Consider the following 18,282-nt stretch of genomic DNA (forward strand, 5'->3'; position numbering starts at 1 on the left):
GTTCAAATGCTTAGTGTGGAGGAAAACATAAGGTCTTGAGGCAATCAGATGAAAAACACAATATTTATGATTTAGGAAAAATTGTAAATCGATCAGATTTAACATTGAACATTACAGGAAGGTTAGATCAGAGAGTAAATGGCCGATGTTTCTCAGTTGTATATGTTTTGTACTAGCAAGGATGTCTTGTGTCAATTGTGTCGAGGATAGCTGGGGATCTTGAACATAATATAATTTATTTTTTTATTTGACCTTTATTTAACCAGGAAAAGCCCATTGAGACAGGAAGTCTCTTTTGCAACCAAATATAATGATGACATGACAAAAAAGGGACTGGAAAAGCCCAAATGAGCAGATTTGTGACTGAGAAATACAGTAATATATGCAATGAATAATTAATAAAACTGCAAACAGTCACATTTGTTCTTCTGGAGATATTTGTCTTGGAAAATCTAAGTGTGTATCATTTGGCTACAATGTACAGTGATACTGTCCAATAAGAGAAGCCGAAAGGCTGGCAAGTCTGCGGCATTCCTTTCCCGTGTCCTGCTGTCTCCGGTCTCCAGCAGACAGGCGAGGACACGCCTGCTGTCTATGGACGGAGAGGAGAGGAGACCTGCTGCTATCTCAGGGCTGTGCTAATTTGAAACATCCAAAAACCATTGTGTCTTGTTCAAATCTATCAGACGACTGTTATTTAATTACATTTTAAATAGACTCTGTGATAAATTGAATCTCTCCACTATTCTGCCGGCTAATCAAAACCTGATTAATCCATTTTTAATCAATGGTGACAGGCGGAGGCTTTGATGTTTCATTTAACTGAGGCCATCAGGCGGCTCAACCAGTCAGTCAGCCAGCAAGTCAGCCAGCCAGCAAGTCAGCCAACCAGCCAGCCAGTCACCCAGCCAGTCACCCAGCCAGCCAGCCACCCAGCCACCCAGCCAGCCACCCACCCAGCCACCCAGCCACCCAGCCACCCAGCCAGCTGCACCCCTCATGCCCAGGTTGGCCCTCAGTTGGCACTGAGATTTAGACAACAGGTTGTAGCGATTTGACCTGGATACAAAAGCGGGGGTCACCTGAGATTTGACCCGGATACAAAAGCGGGGGGTCACCTGAGATTTGACTGCAATCATGTGAGAGCGAGTGTGGGTGACTGGCTGGGAACGTCCCTGGCGGCTCAATCCAACAATGCTTCAACACCCATCTGATATGCCACCCTGACTTTAAAAAACAGAGTGGAGGACGTGTGCTCTATCAAACTATCTATTTTTTGCCCTCCAGGGGCCGTGTATCATAATGTGAACCACACTGGTGGTGGGACATCCATTTTGTAGTGTAACCAAGCGGACTAGTATACGTTTATCTATCTGAGGAATTGCCACCATAAAACAGCGCAGCTCCCCTTGAAGAAATGCTGGGAGGGGAGAGTGAGATACAATTTCAGGCATTACGCTGCTTTCTGACTGCGGGCAGCCAGAACAATGCATTATTGTTATAAATGTTAGTCATAGACATTTTCCACTGTGTCTGAATTCTTGTTTCAAACAGGACATGCTGTGAAAAGGGGAGATAAGGGGCGACGTTGCACAAGATCCATTTACAGATCTTCCATTACAGAGGAAGAACACATAAGTGTGATCTTATACCCACTCCTCATGTCATTCCATTCTTGTCACTACACCGAAGGACGTGATAAAAACAACAAATTAGCTCAGATGTCAGGAACACAGAGATCTGCCTCGGCGACTAATTTCACGTTGGATATGTTGTTTTCAAGGTCTCGTCTGCTTTGCCTAAAGTGTACAGTATGAACAGACAACGGTGGTGTGTAGTCAGTCCTCACAGTGTGCACGTCTTAAATTCGTGAGCTGGGGGGAAATGAATCTGCTGCATTATCACCCAGGGATTACATTCTTGCAGTGTGCGGTTTAATACTCGGGTCAGAATGATAATATGTAATCTGCCTTGACTAATTGACTATAGCATTTTTGAAAAAAAAGCATCCAAAAAATGCAGAGGCAGTTGTGTTTCTTGGAGGGAGGCTGGCTGGCATCTATTGACTGCATCCTGTGTGTTACTGCATCCTCGGAGCAGGAGAGTGGGTGAGGAATCTCAATGCATCCGGGGTGCCTGGTAGATGAATTGTTTGGAGAACAAAACCTTGATCTTGCCAGATACACAGAGCTCTCTTGCTCTATGTGGCTGTCACGTTTTCTTTCTCCCACTCTGCCGCTGTGGAGTGTGGCGGCTCCCCTCTCCGACACCGAGGGGGCGTAGAGCAAACCGCCTTCCAACTTGCGCATGGCGACGATTTCAAAGAGCCACGGATGCGCTCTGTCCTTCAAAAGGCATGTAAATGTCTGTCCATTGAAATGACTCACATTCATCTGCCGCTAGGAACGGAAGAATGCAGCATTGGGGAGACATTATGTTCATTTGCGAAATTTAAGCGCAGTGATATTTTATCCTTTAGCACAACTGTATGTTCCCTGGACAGATAAGGTGAAGGATGTAGTGGAATTCGAAAGGATGAATTGTACTGCAGGTTTGTCTCATCTTCAAAGGGAAGGATGTACAAAAGAATGGGCAAAGAAGTGAACGTCTACAACTAGGAATATAATAGGAATACTTTAGATACAGAAACAGGGGCCACACTTTTACATTGAGTTGATAATGTGTTGTCACTACGAGTGTAATTACAGTGTTATTACACAGGCGTTAGAGAAACTTGAAGTGAAGTGCTACAGTATCAGATATGTTTACATGGGCAAACCACGATGAGTTTTGGCCTCTCCTACCCTGCATACATTCCTCTGTGAATGTCGAGACATGTTCATGCATGGAACAGATCAAGAGTGGAGATGCCTCCTTCTGTTAGTTAGTTAAAAGAGGCGACACCCTCTCATATCAGGTCCAAGGCAGTGGAAGGCAACAACAATCAATAGATAGTGAGATCCTTAAGGCTAACGTCAAAGACACAAACACCTCATTATCGGTGTCTCATGAGCTGAAGATGCCGACAACAAAGGCGTTGAACGCTGCTTTTCGATCGCCGATGTTGTTGCCTACGATTTGTCCCTGATGGGGGTTAACTTTGAGTTTCACTCATTGTGTTTCTAGTCGACACAACCTTCTTTTTTTAATTTATTTTTTTTAAATATGTTTTTAGGGCATTTCTGCTTTTATTGGGATAGAGACAGTAGAGATTGACAGGAAGGATGGGAGAGAGAGAGAGGAGGAACGACATGCAAGATAGGTCGAGGGTCGGAATCGAACCAGGAACCTTGTGATTATGTGGCATGCGCATTAGTGTGCTACGCCACTAAGCGCCCCAGTCTCTGCGGGTTGACCTCTTTGTCTTCCTCCCGTTGATGTTCCGTCTCTCTGTTTTTATCTCTCCGTCTGTGTTTTGATCTGCTGCTTGGTTCCTGACGTTAGAGGAAACCAAAAGGTTACAAAGGGTCAATGGTTCACCAGAGCCAGTGGTCTGTCTGGAGACAGGCTAGACTCTGCCTGATGCTTGTGTAGAGACCCTGCGATACATACTCTAAAAACCAGACTGGGGTTCTCAATGAAATCAGCTTTTAGCCATCTGTGTGAGGGCAAAAGATCAGTCAAAAGATAGGGCAAATTCTATTCTTGCTGTCTGAGCAACAAAAACATCAAGATTGCACAAATGATTGTATTCACACAGCCGCTTCTGAAGTGTTTGCAGTGTGAGTGTTGCAGTATGTGTCGAGAAATCTCTATAATGTCTACAATATGCCTGCAAACTGTTGCCACAACAGTAGGAGCTGGCAGACCTTCCTGAGGTACGATACTAGTTCTTTCCTCCCCAGTCATTTGTAGCCTTTCTTGAATGGGAGATCTAAGGCGATGTCATCCTCTAAAACATTTTTAGAGAGGTGGCTGAGCAGAGCACTCCCACTACTTAATGGGTACTCAACGGGACCCTGGGAGACATCTACCCCTTCCTCTAATGCAAGAGCCTTTGAAGGGCCAACAATTATCAGGGTGTTTTGATGATTGATGCTCTTGCAGACAAATTGAACCTTTAAGTGGAGAGGTGGATCTGGCGATAAACAGATGCTAGCCTATGAGAGACAGACAGTATGACAGATTTCACGCAGTCCATCACAGAAAAGGAAATAATTGCTAGCGCTTGAGAGACAGTTAGACGGTAGACTTAAAGGCGGGGAAAAATGGTGTAGCCATCACTTTGCATTCCCAGAGAGACAGGTGTTCACTATACAGTAGGTGGCAGACATCCAGATGACAGGGTGTTTGAAATGGTAAGTGAAGATGGACAGCAAACCCAGGAGATTTTGAAGCCACTGATAGCTGAAACAAGTTAAAAGGACCCCAGATTGGCGCCCCTGTCTCATTCTTATCAGATGGAAGTCTGAGATGTGCCTGATAAGATCTTTTTTTTATTTTTTTTTATTTTTTTTTTGAGTTTTTCAAAGTTGATTAATGGGACTATCTCAAAGTGAGAGATAAAATAGAACTCCATCTGAGGAACCAATCACATTTCAGGGGGCTTTGAATGGCGCTTGAAAAGAATGGGCTGGAAGGATCTCGATCTTTGTTTAGTTCTTCTCTTTCTGTTATAACAAACTGAACTTTCCACCATGACAGGTGGTTGTTGTTATCAGACTTATACTCTGTCTCGAAGGAAACTCTGACAGCTATAATTTTTATGTTAATTCGTCTTTTATCATCTTCATATTGTATCATTCCCAGTGGAATAGACGGAAACACGGACGCTGTAAGTCGTATTGTCATAGAATTAACTCCCATCAAATGCACAAAAGGTAAACATGTTTGAAAGCGTGAAATCTGTTTTCCCTCCAGTGTCTCTCTCGTTGCATTTATAATTGACGATAAGAGACTTTATTCACACATAGGCTAAATCGTAAAGCCGAATTGACATAGTGAAATGCTTTGAAATCTTGCTCAGACTCGGTCAACAACAGTCAACAATAACCAACAAATCAACAGTGCAATAGTAGTAGGATATATAGCTTCTTCAATGTGATATTCAACATTGAATTTACACTTAATAAACAACTCAATTTGTTTTCAGAGGCAAAACTGTCTTTTGTTATAGCCTGTGAGAAATTAAATGTATCATTTTAAATTGATAATGCTATTTAGATATCGTGCTTCGATATTTATTTAACCGGTTCATTGCAAATGGCTTACCGTGCACACATTCACTCATTCTGTTGATGATAGACGTGTAGCGGAAATATACCGAATGAGTAGTGGATTAACGGTGAACCGCGATGAGACCTTATACGGTCGAACTTCAACCATCGCTACAGACGTCGGCCTGTAGTCAGTGAGTTGTTATAACAACGTCGGGCAATACATTTATTCTCGATATATTTTCGAAGGACCTTGCAATTTCATATACTACATAGGCTATGAGATGACGCAAATGATCACAAATTGATTATCTCCAGATTTAGCAGGTGTCAGATATGATTCTTCCCAGTAGGAGGGACTTGCTGCTCAGGACCAACTTCTCGTTTGCTCATTTTCCTGCGGAGTGCCAGTCGCCCCAGTCCTCCACGGCGAGACGACATCAACTTGGAATCCTGTGGACACGGCAGTGGACTCTATACAATGCAGTTGAAAGTGAGAAAAAGAACTGAGCCTCAGAAATTTACGCTTATATGTCTTTAACGCGACATTTCTTTTTTATTTTTATTTTCTCTTCGGGTCTTTGAAACACAAGGACACTAGAGCATTCAGCAGTCATACCTTCACACGCACGGTCACGCACCCGCGCGGTCACATACAAACAGCATCCTCACTGACTCACAACTAACACACACACACACACACACACACACACACACACACACACACACACACATACACACACATACACACATACACACACACACACACACACACACAAATACACACATATTCTCCAGTACAAACGAGGACGTCGTCAAACCTTTTTGGATCGAGTCATGGATCTATGGTGTTATTCGACCCGTATTTGCTGGTGGAGGGTTTTGTTTCTGTTGAGCATTTTCCAGGACTATTTGAGCTCCATGCTGGACTGCCCGCCAACCTGCAGCTGTTCGCCGACCGAGATCTATTGCAATAAGTCCGACAATGGGAAATTCTTCCCCTTGCTTGCTCAAGACAGCAATGGTAGCAGTATCGACATAGCAGAGTTATTCAAGAATATTTCATCCATGTAAGTATAAGGAAAATTGTATGTTGCTGTATCTTATCCCCCATCTTATATCTGACATCCCTACATCTTGATGCCCTTAGTTGCTCTGAATGCTGCGAGTAATTCAAGTTAGGACCCCACTACTTCCTCCTCGTAAGATACCCGCAATATCATGTTTTTAATTAATTCGATTAAATGATATAATCTAGTATCCCACATCACTTTCACCCGTATACACAATTTTAGGGCAAAGCCATCACAGTCGCTAAAGGAATAAGCAATTAGCGTGATTTTATAAAACACTATGCATCTATTTTCGTACCTGGACGTGACCAATGACAGGACAACTTTGTGCCACTGTGGAGAGGTTGGATTAGATAAGGCTATTTTAAAATGACATTTTCTTTCAAATAAATAATAAGACATAACAAAAAAACTAGATGAAGAAGGGTCTTAATGAAAGATAGAGGTTGGTTAATATTTATCTTGCTTGCATTTATCGAGGGAGTAGTCTAGTCTTAGAAAAGAATAGGCTGTTTTAAATAGAACAGAGCACTGATGACGCGCGTTTCTCTCGAAGGCTTTCCTTTCCAGAAGTGCATTTTCGCTCTGCATCACTATCCTCCTCCTCCTCCTCCTCCTCCTCCTCCTCCTCCTCCTCCTCCTCCTCCTTTCTCTCTCTTTCTCTCTCTCTCTCTCTCTCTCTCTCTCTCTCTCTCTCTCTCTCTCTCTCTCTCTCCCTCTATCCCCGTTTACTTCAAAATGTGACGCGTTTGAGCAGAAATCACTGGCATTGATCCTCGGCAACATCAAATTCCTTTTTCATCAAAAGTCTCATAAAGGCTCTTATGTTCGAAAGAATGACTGAAGTTAATGGGGGTTGATAGGACTGCAGTTGATTTGGGATAAGCAAAAGCCTCTAAATGGTGCGTGCTTCACTGAAAGTCTAACCTATTGATTTTTTTATGGTGCAAATCAAAGACTGATCTTCCCGACGGTTGGGTACCCCATGCTACCCAATCTCCATTTTAAGAGGCAGTCGGCAAGTGCATGTGTGGTTCCACTTACAGCTTGGCTGTGCCACTAGAGGGTACCCTGGTAGTTTCTTATACTTAAAAATGTCGAATGAAGTCAGTATTTGCGAAATGCGTAAAATCATGCGATGACTCGAACGTAATTGACCCAAGACTAATTGTGCTAACTAATGGCCTAAACACAGCACATCATTGCCCGCAATCCGAGCTGTTTGTGTGGCCGCTGCCTCAGTCCATTGATGTCGTGTTGGCACCTGCAGTTCGCGCAGGAAGAGAGCGTGTTGCTTGTCAGCACCATGTCGGCTGGACAGCTCCTACTGAGACAGCGGAACGGCCCCGCATTAGGGCAGTCTGCACCGGGTTCTCTGAACAACTGGATTAGTCTCTCTCTCTCTCGATTGCTCTCTCTCTCTCTCTCTCTCTCTCTCTCTCTCTCTCTCTCTCCCCCCCCTCTCTCTCTCTGCTTAGATGCATACATTTCTCCCCGCCCTTGAACTGAGGTATTGGAAGCATGAAGGCTATTATTTAATTAATCTTGAGGGAAATTGAGAGAGTGGGAAGAACATGGGGCACTACCTCATCCTTAAAACCAGAGAGAGACTTGCTCCAGTCTACATTACAAATGTAGGCTATTTTCGGATAATAGCTTTCCTTTTCCACAATGTTTAGAAATTCATAACACTAACCCATCTCTGTGTGAAGTGGATAAAGATAAGGCTTTTTGCAATGAAAACGGCACAGAGAGCGATGCTGGAAGTATTTTCCATTCAGCTGAAGCCCTCTAAGTGTGAGACTGCAGGTGTAGGTTTTTGATGAATTCAATCAGAATCTCTGCTTTTCTTTTTCATCTCTCGGTAGCAAAGTTTTGGCCCTTTTCTTTTCACAGAGTGAAACGCACGGTTCGTCGTTGTGTGTGCCAAGCTAAACCCATTATTCTGGCATCAATTACAATGGGAATCTCTCAAACACTTGGGAGCACAGGGGGAAAATCAATTTCTCAAAGTTGCCTACTTCAAAGTTAAGGTCTTAAAAAAAGCATCTTGTCAGATGTTGTAACAAGGTCCGTGGGTATACACAGTTGTTTTTGATAGGGCAATGATCAAGGAGATGTTGTTTTCTCTCACACTGAAGGCGGTCAAAAAATAAACCATTTGTTCTACAGGTTCCTTGACATAGCAACTGTTGTATTGAATATCAGTGTGTTGATGCAAACACGCCGTTGTTGTGGTTCCTATTAAACCCTCGGTTCATGCTCCCACCACAGCTATCAGATTCTCCTCATAACTGCCCTTATGCCATCCGCATGCACAACTGAGCACATACTGTATGAATAAGAACATCCAGGGACAGACATGTAACCCGTCATAGCCAAATGCCCCTTTAAACTGCACATTTCACTTCGAGTCCTTGTGTGCAATTAAGTTGAGATCGTTTTAAAATGGATATATTAGTTATACATGAGCCATATTTGTCTCAGGCACGTAGAGGGGGCTTTTTCTGCCACTGCACTTGTCAGTGTAGCTTAACTCTTGTACTGTAGGTCCCTCTGTTATAAGCATATCATCAAGTTTGCATGAGGCTGTCTTTGTGGTAAGTAGGTCAGAGTCGCCATCTCAGAATTAGGAGGGGTGCGTTTGGCTCTCTGGCTGCAGAGATCGACGCAATGAAAAGGCCTGCCCATGTGACTGACCCGGCTTCTCCCACACACCCCCACATCTGCAGAGCTGCCTCTCGTCCGCCTGTAAAGACGAATACTAATGAGCCACATTCCTCTTAACAATCAAAAGATGCATTGAGACGGAGGAGCCAGGGGTGAGAAAAACTGCCTGAAGGCTACACTGTTTATAGGCCTGACTAGAATTGCCCATATAAGGAATCCTTAGTGGAAATGGTAATGTATGTTGATTCTAAGTCGTAATGGACATTTTTAAAGGAGGTCACCATTACACTGAGTAGGTTGTGTGTCGTTATATTCGGCAACAGTCTACCATGTGGAAAGCAGCGTTGAAAAAAAGGTTGCATTATTTGTATATCAGGGCTTTTCCTGTGGACTGACCTGCTTCAAATATTAACTACTGTTCTACTGTAATTGAATGATCTGTTGGCACAGTCCGTGTTGATCCTGTGCGGTCACAACATCCATTAATCATTACATTCACTCTGCAGAGTAACAAATAGCCAATTCACTGTATAAGGTTTCCGTTTAGATGGTTAGAAACCTCTCTGCCACCTCTAATTTCCTGTGAGATAACCTCCTAGCCCCCTCAGGCTGTGGAGGTGACCTGAGGAGTGGGAATCAATGACACCCTCCCTGTACCCTCCCTGTACCCCCCCTGTACCCCCCCCTTACCCTCCCTGTACCCTTCCCCTCAGCAGCACAAACATGACAGACACCCGGCCTCATCTTTCCCTTCGGCATACTGTGGAACGACAATTAGTATTCATGTTTTTTGTGAATTGAAAGCATCAATCATCATGTATTAGTCATTAAAATGAGTCACAATACTCAGTGTCAGTAAAGAATGTGGGTTTGGAATCACTCAAATAAACGGATGCTCACTAAATCTCTGTAAAGTTCAACAGTGTTTCTGGCGGCTCACTGCGAGTGTCTGCTGATCAATTACATTATCCAACTGTTACCTAGGCTACCCATCTTTGTAGTTATATTATTATTCAAGGGAGGTTCAGGGGTCTTGAATTAAACAGTGAATAAAGGACAATACCTGAGTTAAATGGGCATACGGGAGTGTGTTCGTTTAAGAGGAGAATGATGTTGTTCACATCCAGGCCAAATGAAATGTTATTGTTATAAAATGTTATAAAATACATTTTATTTATCTGTTATGCCGACCATTGTTCATGTCAGAGCCTCCAGGCTGACCTTGATGATGATGCCTGTCATTGTGCTTGTATGATCACATGTGTGAACACACACACTATGAAGCTACGCTGCGTTATTATTTCCAATAATGTGAATAATGTCCTCCTCTTTTTGTATCGCCTTAGGCTAGATTGACATCACGTTCACTCGCTAATGTCTGCGCTATAGATTTGTTTGTTAAAAAGCAGGGCAGTGCATTACTGTGACAGCAGCAAATATTTTCTTTCTCCCTCTGCCTTCTGTGAAGCAGTAAAGAACCAGTGTGATTAGTTTGAGGCTGTGTGTGTGTGTGTGTGTGTGTGTGTGTGTGTGTGTGTGTGTGTGTGTGTGTGTGTGTGTGTGTGTGTGTATTGATGTACTGTAGTGAGTAGTGGTTTCTGGAGCAGGCGTGCGGTGGTAGAGGAACATGGTGAACTAATGGAAGTGACCTGGGTTTTTAGATTTGACTGCTAACATAATCAATGGCCAGGTCACTAAGGACACATAAACCATCTCGGGGGGGCGGAAACAGAAGTCATTTTTTCTCGGTTGTGAGATATTGGCACGGAGCATCATAGCGGCTGCTTTTATTGATTCAGTAGATGTTCTCTGATTTCTATATGTGTTCCATGTTGTATTGACATAAACTCCACTACATCACCACATTATGTGCCTGACAGACTGTTCAACTGAATTCAACAATAATTTTCATAACCCCACTGAACCCACAGCATGTCTGCTTTGAGTTTGAGAGTTCTGAATGTTTTCGAAACAATTGAGGTAGATGTGAACATACTCATTGTCTACTAAGAAGTTTGTGCAAGCTGTCAGTTGAATGCCTTGACAATACCCCCACGCATACACTGATCCAGATTGTCTTTAGGTTTGACCAGGTTTAGATTGAAACTCTGCTTTTCCAGTCATGCGTGTGTGGTGGCAACACCTTGACAGCTGTCTGCCTTCGATACAATAAATGATTCCGTCTTCTCATTTCTCAACAGGTCGCTCTACCTGTCAAATAAGGTATTGTTATGAATACAAAACATACCGTAGTTCTTGCCATAAACTTACCTTGAGATATGTGTCTTATGGCGTCGACACACCCTGTATTTAGTTATGACATGCTCATAACTGTCATTGTCTTGGAGGCCCTGTGGCTCTGAGGAGAACCAACTGCCAACTGACATTGTTGTGTTGAACGTGAGTGATGGGAAGATGGGCCCCATCCCAGCGATAAATCCTTCCATGATTGTTTGCGTTAGCAACAGCTTAGAGATGCTCAATTTGATGAATAGTTGTTTTGTGTGTGTGTGTGTGTGTGTGTAGAGAGAGAGAGGGAAGAAGAAAGAGAGGGAGGGAAGAAGAAAAGAGAGAGAGACAGAGAGAGAGACAAATAGTGTACAGTAAAAACATGGTAAACTTCTAATCTGTCCCCCTCTCTCAGTTGGTAGACAGATTACTATTGGATGAGAATAGACAGTATTGTTGACAGTATTGTTGACAGTATTGTTTGTCTCGGCCAGAAAACAAATACAAAAACACTGAGTGCAATTTTGAAAATAATCTGATAATCCTATTCAAGGCTACTACCCATAAAGCTCCATATTCCACTTCCTGTCCCATTTCTGCTTGTGTTTGACAACATGTGGAGAGGAGAGGTCTATTGATCAGCCCTGGGAAACAGGATTATGGAGATGTAACCTTCAGTGAGTTTTTATTGCTGCAATTTAACCATAAGTGCATTGGGAGAGTGATGAAAGGACACCATAGCAGAGAGCACTTATGCTCTCACACACACACACACACACACACACACACACACACACACGCACACGCACGCACGCACACCTACGCACACGCACACGCACACACACACACACACCTACACACCTACACACCCACACCCACACGCACACACACATACACACGCACACACACACTCACTCACACACACACACACACACACACACACACACACACACACACACACACACACACACACACACACACACTGCACCTGCAGTCCCTGTTTCAAGAAAACCTTCTCCTTTGTGAAATATTGAACACCTTCAATACGTGGACAAAATGCCTTTGATCTCCCTCCCCTAGGTAATGCTAATGTCTGTCTCTCATGCCGTCTGCCGAGGAGATAATATTCAAGTAGGATGTGGAAGGTCTTGGAATATAAGCCTAGGAGTGCGCATTTCCGTAAGCTAACTGTTTTTGCCAAAACAGAACACCCTCTCTTTCAACAAACTCTCCGCGTTAGTGTTCTCACTGAAATAAACATCTGTTATTTTGACATCTAGATGAATATTGCAAAACCCCAAACAAATTGAAAACACAAGCCCTGTTCCACTTCCTGCAGGTGTAAATGCGTTCTGTCATATTCCTCAGTCGACATTAATATGCTAATTTGTTAGTTTCCTTTCATTACAGCTGATTCCTCAGGTGCTGGAGTGATGCACACAAGATTCTGTTTAACCTTTCGCTTTGATTTCCCTGATGTGTGGATTCTGCTTGTCCAGATGAAAACAACACTGTCAATATGTTCAGACAATGGGGGGGTTTCCAAAACAGCATAGGAGTATATCCACACTCAGCGCATTGTAATATAATTACACTGCATCACATGTTGTATTTAGCTACTATTATTCCTGTGATTAGCATCGGAGTAACATGCGGTTATATACTAATTTAGTTGTTCTTTAAACGTTCTCTTTGTCGTTTTGTATTTGTTTTATGGAGAGTTTCTTCACTTCCCTCAGATACACTGGGAGGAACTATGTACAGCTGTAGAGAGGAGGAGTCTGATACATACTGTACCACAAAGCCTCAAAACACTATTTTCAGTGCCGCAGAACTCTGTCGTCATGGTAATCTATGAATTATACATGTGACTTGACCATTCTTACTGTATATTGCTGTTACTGTGTGTTCTGTGTTCAATATTTTCCCCCGAGTTCCAGCTTTTTCCCTAGTTTGAGCAGTATAGCTTTTAATTCATGTTATTTACACACAACTTTTTTTTCAAGGCTTTCTGAACTTGAGTCTTCTGAACTTTTCTGTAAACAAACATTATCATCTGCTAATGAATTAATTATGATCTAGTCAAATCTGTGTGGCTATCGTTTTCAGTTCAGCAAGGTTTTGTGGAGCTGAAACACAAAAATGGGTACAGAAAACAAACAATTGATAGATGTTTTGTGTTCATTCATCATAAATTCATTAGGATATAACATTTTAATTAACATATAATTGGTATGGTAATTGAAAGAGCTCTGTAATGTTACCATATCCCAAATAATTACAGCTGCTCCACCTTATGGAATTGATTTGATATGCTTGCTGATTTGATCAATATTACTTTTTAAAGGTCTTAAAAGTTAAATACATTTTAACCATGGTAATTTCCCCTTCACATACTAATGACTCCCGTGCCTTTGTCTAGTAATCTGGCAATGGAGATTTTAATCACATGCTATTAAAGTGAATTATTCTATTTATATCTGCGCAATTAGGTACATCCTTGAGATTTACTCTCAACATTTTGACCCAAGCTGAAGAGGGTACAATGGGAATCGTTGGTGGAGTACGTCTGGAGTATCCTCACCAAATAGAGGGAGGACATCAGATCGGCCAGATCTAGATGTGAATGATAATTGAGAATTTAGGTAATTACACTTGGTGAGAGTATAGATCGCTGGAGGTGCCCAAGGCCCTATTTACTCTGCCAGGTTTAAAAGATCATAACTTACTTAAAGGTTATTCAAACACTTTGGCAGCTGCCTTAAATGTCAGCGCATGCCAGCTTGGTTCTGAGCCTGAACCTCCACTCACATGTCAAAATAACTCCAGAAGTTTGAAGCACCAGAACTCACTCCCCCCTACAATGGTGCAGCCAGGGCCCTTTGAGTGTGTGAATTTTAAGAAATATGAACCTCACTCCCTGGGCATCGAATCAATCTAATCACTATAGAAACGGAGGAGAGTTCATTACTGAGGAGCTCTCAGATCAGCTCTGTAATATCTCTTTTTTACCTAATTGAATTCTCCAGGAGAAATGCCTCTCAGCCTCAAATTTATCATATCCTGAAATTGGGGGGGAGACTAGAAACATGAAAAACTGTACGTGCTCCGAACATTTAATGCTCTCTCAGAGTCTCTTCCACTGATGGCACTGCTTTTGGAAGGGGGAGAATCTAAGTGAGAAATTGCGTGATCCCATTGTGGTCTGCTGGCTTTGAAGGTGTGCTTCGTGCCACTTTAGCATCTGGAAGGTGAGGATGAGCTCCTGCAGCTGTTGCACAAATCTCAACCCAGACATCTCAGCAAATATTCGTATTGTCGTCTGAAATTAATCCACCTCATTTCACCTCATAATAACACATATTTCACCTGTGCATTTTCCACCCAGTAAAAGTGTACTTCTCAAATGGACTTGGCTGCCGCCACAGTACCTGTTATAATATGGTCCGAAAAGTCTCATCTTCCTCCTATTCTCAGAATTCTCAATGCCAGACGACAGGCGCGCGTTCTTATTTCCCAGAATGTGGAGATACTGTAAGCTCGACAGATAGCTCAATCCCTCTTGAGAATTGTGTTTCCCACAGTGGAACTGAGTGTTCCTTCCGTCCCCTGCGTTTCAAAGCAAAGACATTACAAGCGTGGTATGGCATGTGTAGACGTTAAGTTGTTAACAAACCAGATTCACAGCCTTCAGTACGAGCGGTTGGATCATGAGGCTGTGTGCGTTAGCAGACCAGCCAGGAAACACAGAGTACCGCTATGGGGTGATGATTGAAATGTGTTTTAACGAGGTTTTCCATTTGCATTCCTAAGGAGCAAAACTACAGAGTACATCTGAATCCGATCAGCACAGAGCATTGTGATAATTGCTCATACTGTATATATCCCACCTCCCCAAAGTCATTCAGAAGTACTGTATGTTATCATCAAGATACCTGAAGGGTAAATACAGGGTTTTCACTCACACCTATAATAAACCCATGGATTATCATCCTTCTCCAGGTGACTGTATGGACTGTCAATCAAAGTTTTAATTGAGTTCAGTATACTGTAGTGTATGGAAAAATTAATCCATAGTCAAATGTCAAAGTGTGCACTGTACCTACAAAACCTCATGATGTAATTACTTCAAGATTGAACGTATAGAATCGTAGCGAGTGGGGACACTTTGGGATAGGCTTGTTGAAAGGGAAGTGTATCTGTAAGACAAGACCAGCATCCATATTAGTTCAATCATTATTAGTCCGACCAGATGGGAGGTTTTTTAAACATCTTTTATATCGCGTGTTAAAGGTTTCTCAGATTTGCATGCTGTATGCCACTCCTGGCAGAATTCCAGAACGATATGATCACTTATTTAATTAAAATGTACTGCACTATGCAGGACGGGGTTTGAAGGGGAGATGGTATAAAAATGCTGACGAAAACAGTAAACATGATTAATCTTGTTATATTTTTGTTTTGGTCATGATTCTCAAAATTAGCCCTTAATCATCCAATTGCGTTACCATGGTCGATGAACCCTTAAAGCAATAATGGCAGCTTGACAAATGTCAAGGTTTCTGGGACAGTTAATTTACACGTTTAAAGAAACCTGTCATTTTTGTTTATAAATGAAAAAAAAAACCTTCGCCTTATGGAACCTAGAATATTTAAAGTCTCGGTCTTGATATATTAAGAATATGAATGGTTTCTTACAGCCTGACTATGTTGAGCAACACCAGATGTAATGTTTACAACTTTGCATGTTGCCATCATTTATTGCTCCGTGGCAAGAAAACAACAACAACAACAACAACACTCCTTGTTTGTTTTTATTATTGCAATAAAGCAAAATTGGGGTAATTACAAAGGACATCTCTAGACTTGAACGCCTGTGGAAAAGCCCATGCAGGCAGGCTCCAGAGTAGCCTATTCAGAGGCAGCGTGCCTAATATGATTAAGAGAACGCGACGTGACGCGAAATAAAATTAAAAGCCTTGTTCACAACATGAGCGCATGGCTGAAACCTACTGTCAGAGGTGCTCATTTTGGCACTGCCAAATAGGCTGGCTGTCGTACTCATCAGCACAACACACAGAAACACAACCGTGAACGCATCCCGACCTGGGCGTACTGTAGGAGCGTGGCTTCACAGCAGAATAGGCTTGATTTTTTGATCCTGGCGTTGGCCTCGCCTCAGCTGGCTTGACTGAGAGTTGGGTGGTTGTTTTCTGATTAGTGAGAATTGGATTGTATGATGGAGTGGTGTACTGTAGCTATTTGTGGTATTTTGCGGTTGTCTGGGGTTGTCTGAGGTAAACTAGTAAGACCGGCATGCTTGATATTCCTCTAATCTCTGTCGTGGAGTAAGAAGTATGTTAAGAGCCCCAGCAGAAGGACCCGGGGATCATAGTCGGATGGCTATGTTGGCAAATGTTCGGCTAATTATAGTCATTTCATTTTGGGCAGAAATGAGTGCTTAGTCATGTGCAGAGTGTAGATACATTTCAGACCATGCACCGCTGCATCTACGTTTGGCCCTGCCAAATTTCTGCTCTCGATTGGATGGGTCTGGCTCCGAGGGCGACGCTCCGAGGCTGAGGTAGTTACACCGCCAGCCCAATCTGTAGAGCACTGATATGGAACACACAAGCCGGCCTGGGGACGCTGGCTCTGCTACATTAGGAGATGCTCTTCGATGATGTGTTGCTTCATCACCAAATCTCGAAGCACCGTTCGTCGGGCGGAGGGAATGCGAGGCTGAGTGGATTCCCTCCTCCATTGTCGACGTAGAATTCTCAGTAGGCATTGCTGGACTCCAGAAAATAGTATGTGCTGCCCTTGGAGTACAATAGAGGCCTACGACAGAGCATTCAGCCTAATAAAGCTGGAACTGGGCAGAGCCACATTAATGTCACGTTCCAATATCCATAAAAAAAAAGTGGTTAGTGATAAAAACAGTATTTGCCTTCCTGCCATAAGCAGAGGGAGCTGTGCAGTGCATTTTAATTGGAGTCGTAGTATAATAGAGTGCTCTGGTGCTTTATTTGTTCAAACTGAACACAAACATCTAGATTTAGACATGCCTAGGTGTAGTCTAGATTTAGACATGCCTAGGTGTAGTCTAGATTTACAGCTCTGAGGTGATGTAGTCTAGATTTACAGCTCTGAGGTGATGTAGTCTAGATTTACAGCTCTGAGGTGATGTAGCCTCTACAGTGTTCTGTTTCAAACCGTAGGAGAGTGTATTAGAGAGGACAGTACTGTTGATTGGATAGAGTATGAGCAGTGCTCAAGGCTGTAGGAAAAGCCCAGCGAACAATTACCAACAATTTGGCAAGTAAATTGCTCCATTGACCAGTTGGTCAATTAGTCAATTGGTCCATCAGTCCCCGGGAGGAGAGGTCTCAGTGAGACCTGCAGTGAGCTCAATCAATTGAAATTTCATTCACTTGCATTTTTCATTTCTCCTGGTATTGATTCTAAGTCCTTTTGTTCTGAATGTCTTTCTCTCTCTTTCTGTGTGGCTTCATTTTTTTCCAGCCTTGAGAGCGCTTGTGAATTTGGGCATTATCTTTAAGTGCTGAATCTATCGTTTTCTGAGGCAGGAATCATTTTTAATGTAGCAGTAATTTGGTAAATTGTGTGCGTCACTTTCATATCGATATCATATTCTTCTCCTCACGGTGTCTGCTGTTATTGCAATTGAGACGAATTGTCACGATTCACCATGGCCAATATTTCATACGTTTCTAAAATTGGGATTAGTTTAATGTGTATTAGGTCTTCTTTGTCTGTGGAATTTCTATAAAAGCACCTTGACACGCAATAACTTGGATTTTCTTGCTTTGGGCAGAGGAGTAATAATTTAAGAGCAGAAATAATTTGTCAATGTTCATGAGACAGTTTTGCACCCATAACATGTCAGGGTCGATGTAGATTTACACTCGTGAGTTTTACATGCATGCTACACGCCTGTTCAATTTTGAATGAGAAGACTCTAATCCGGTTTGTTGTGCTGTGAATTCAACATGCTATGTGATTGAATGTGGTTGCTAGGAGAGAGGTGTCGCGGCTCATTTAATGACTATGAGTAACATTTGACAGCAGGTCACCAGTGACACGGAGCTGAGGACTCAATGTGCTGAAATACATGTTCATACTGTATGGCA

The 18,282-nt window shown here is 42.6% G+C and overlaps 1 protein-coding gene across 1 annotated transcript in view; it reads left to right on the plus strand.

The window, feature by feature from the left end:
* Positions 1–6,136: 6,136 nt before the first annotated feature.
* The window catches only part of LOC310819523 (NT-3 growth factor receptor-like), a 91,525-nt gene continuing 79,379 nt past the window's right edge, over positions 6,137–18,282 (plus strand). The window contains exon 1 of the mRNA XM_083690825.1: positions 6,137–6,226. The gene's annotated coding sequence lies outside the window, so the exon portion shown is untranslated. The remainder of the gene's footprint in view (positions 6,227–18,282) is intronic.

Source organism: Argentina silus, assembly GCF_951799395.1.
Source record: "Argentina silus genome assembly, chromosome: 19".
Taxonomy (NCBI): domain Eukaryota; kingdom Metazoa; phylum Chordata; class Actinopteri; order Argentiniformes; family Argentinidae; genus Argentina; species Argentina silus.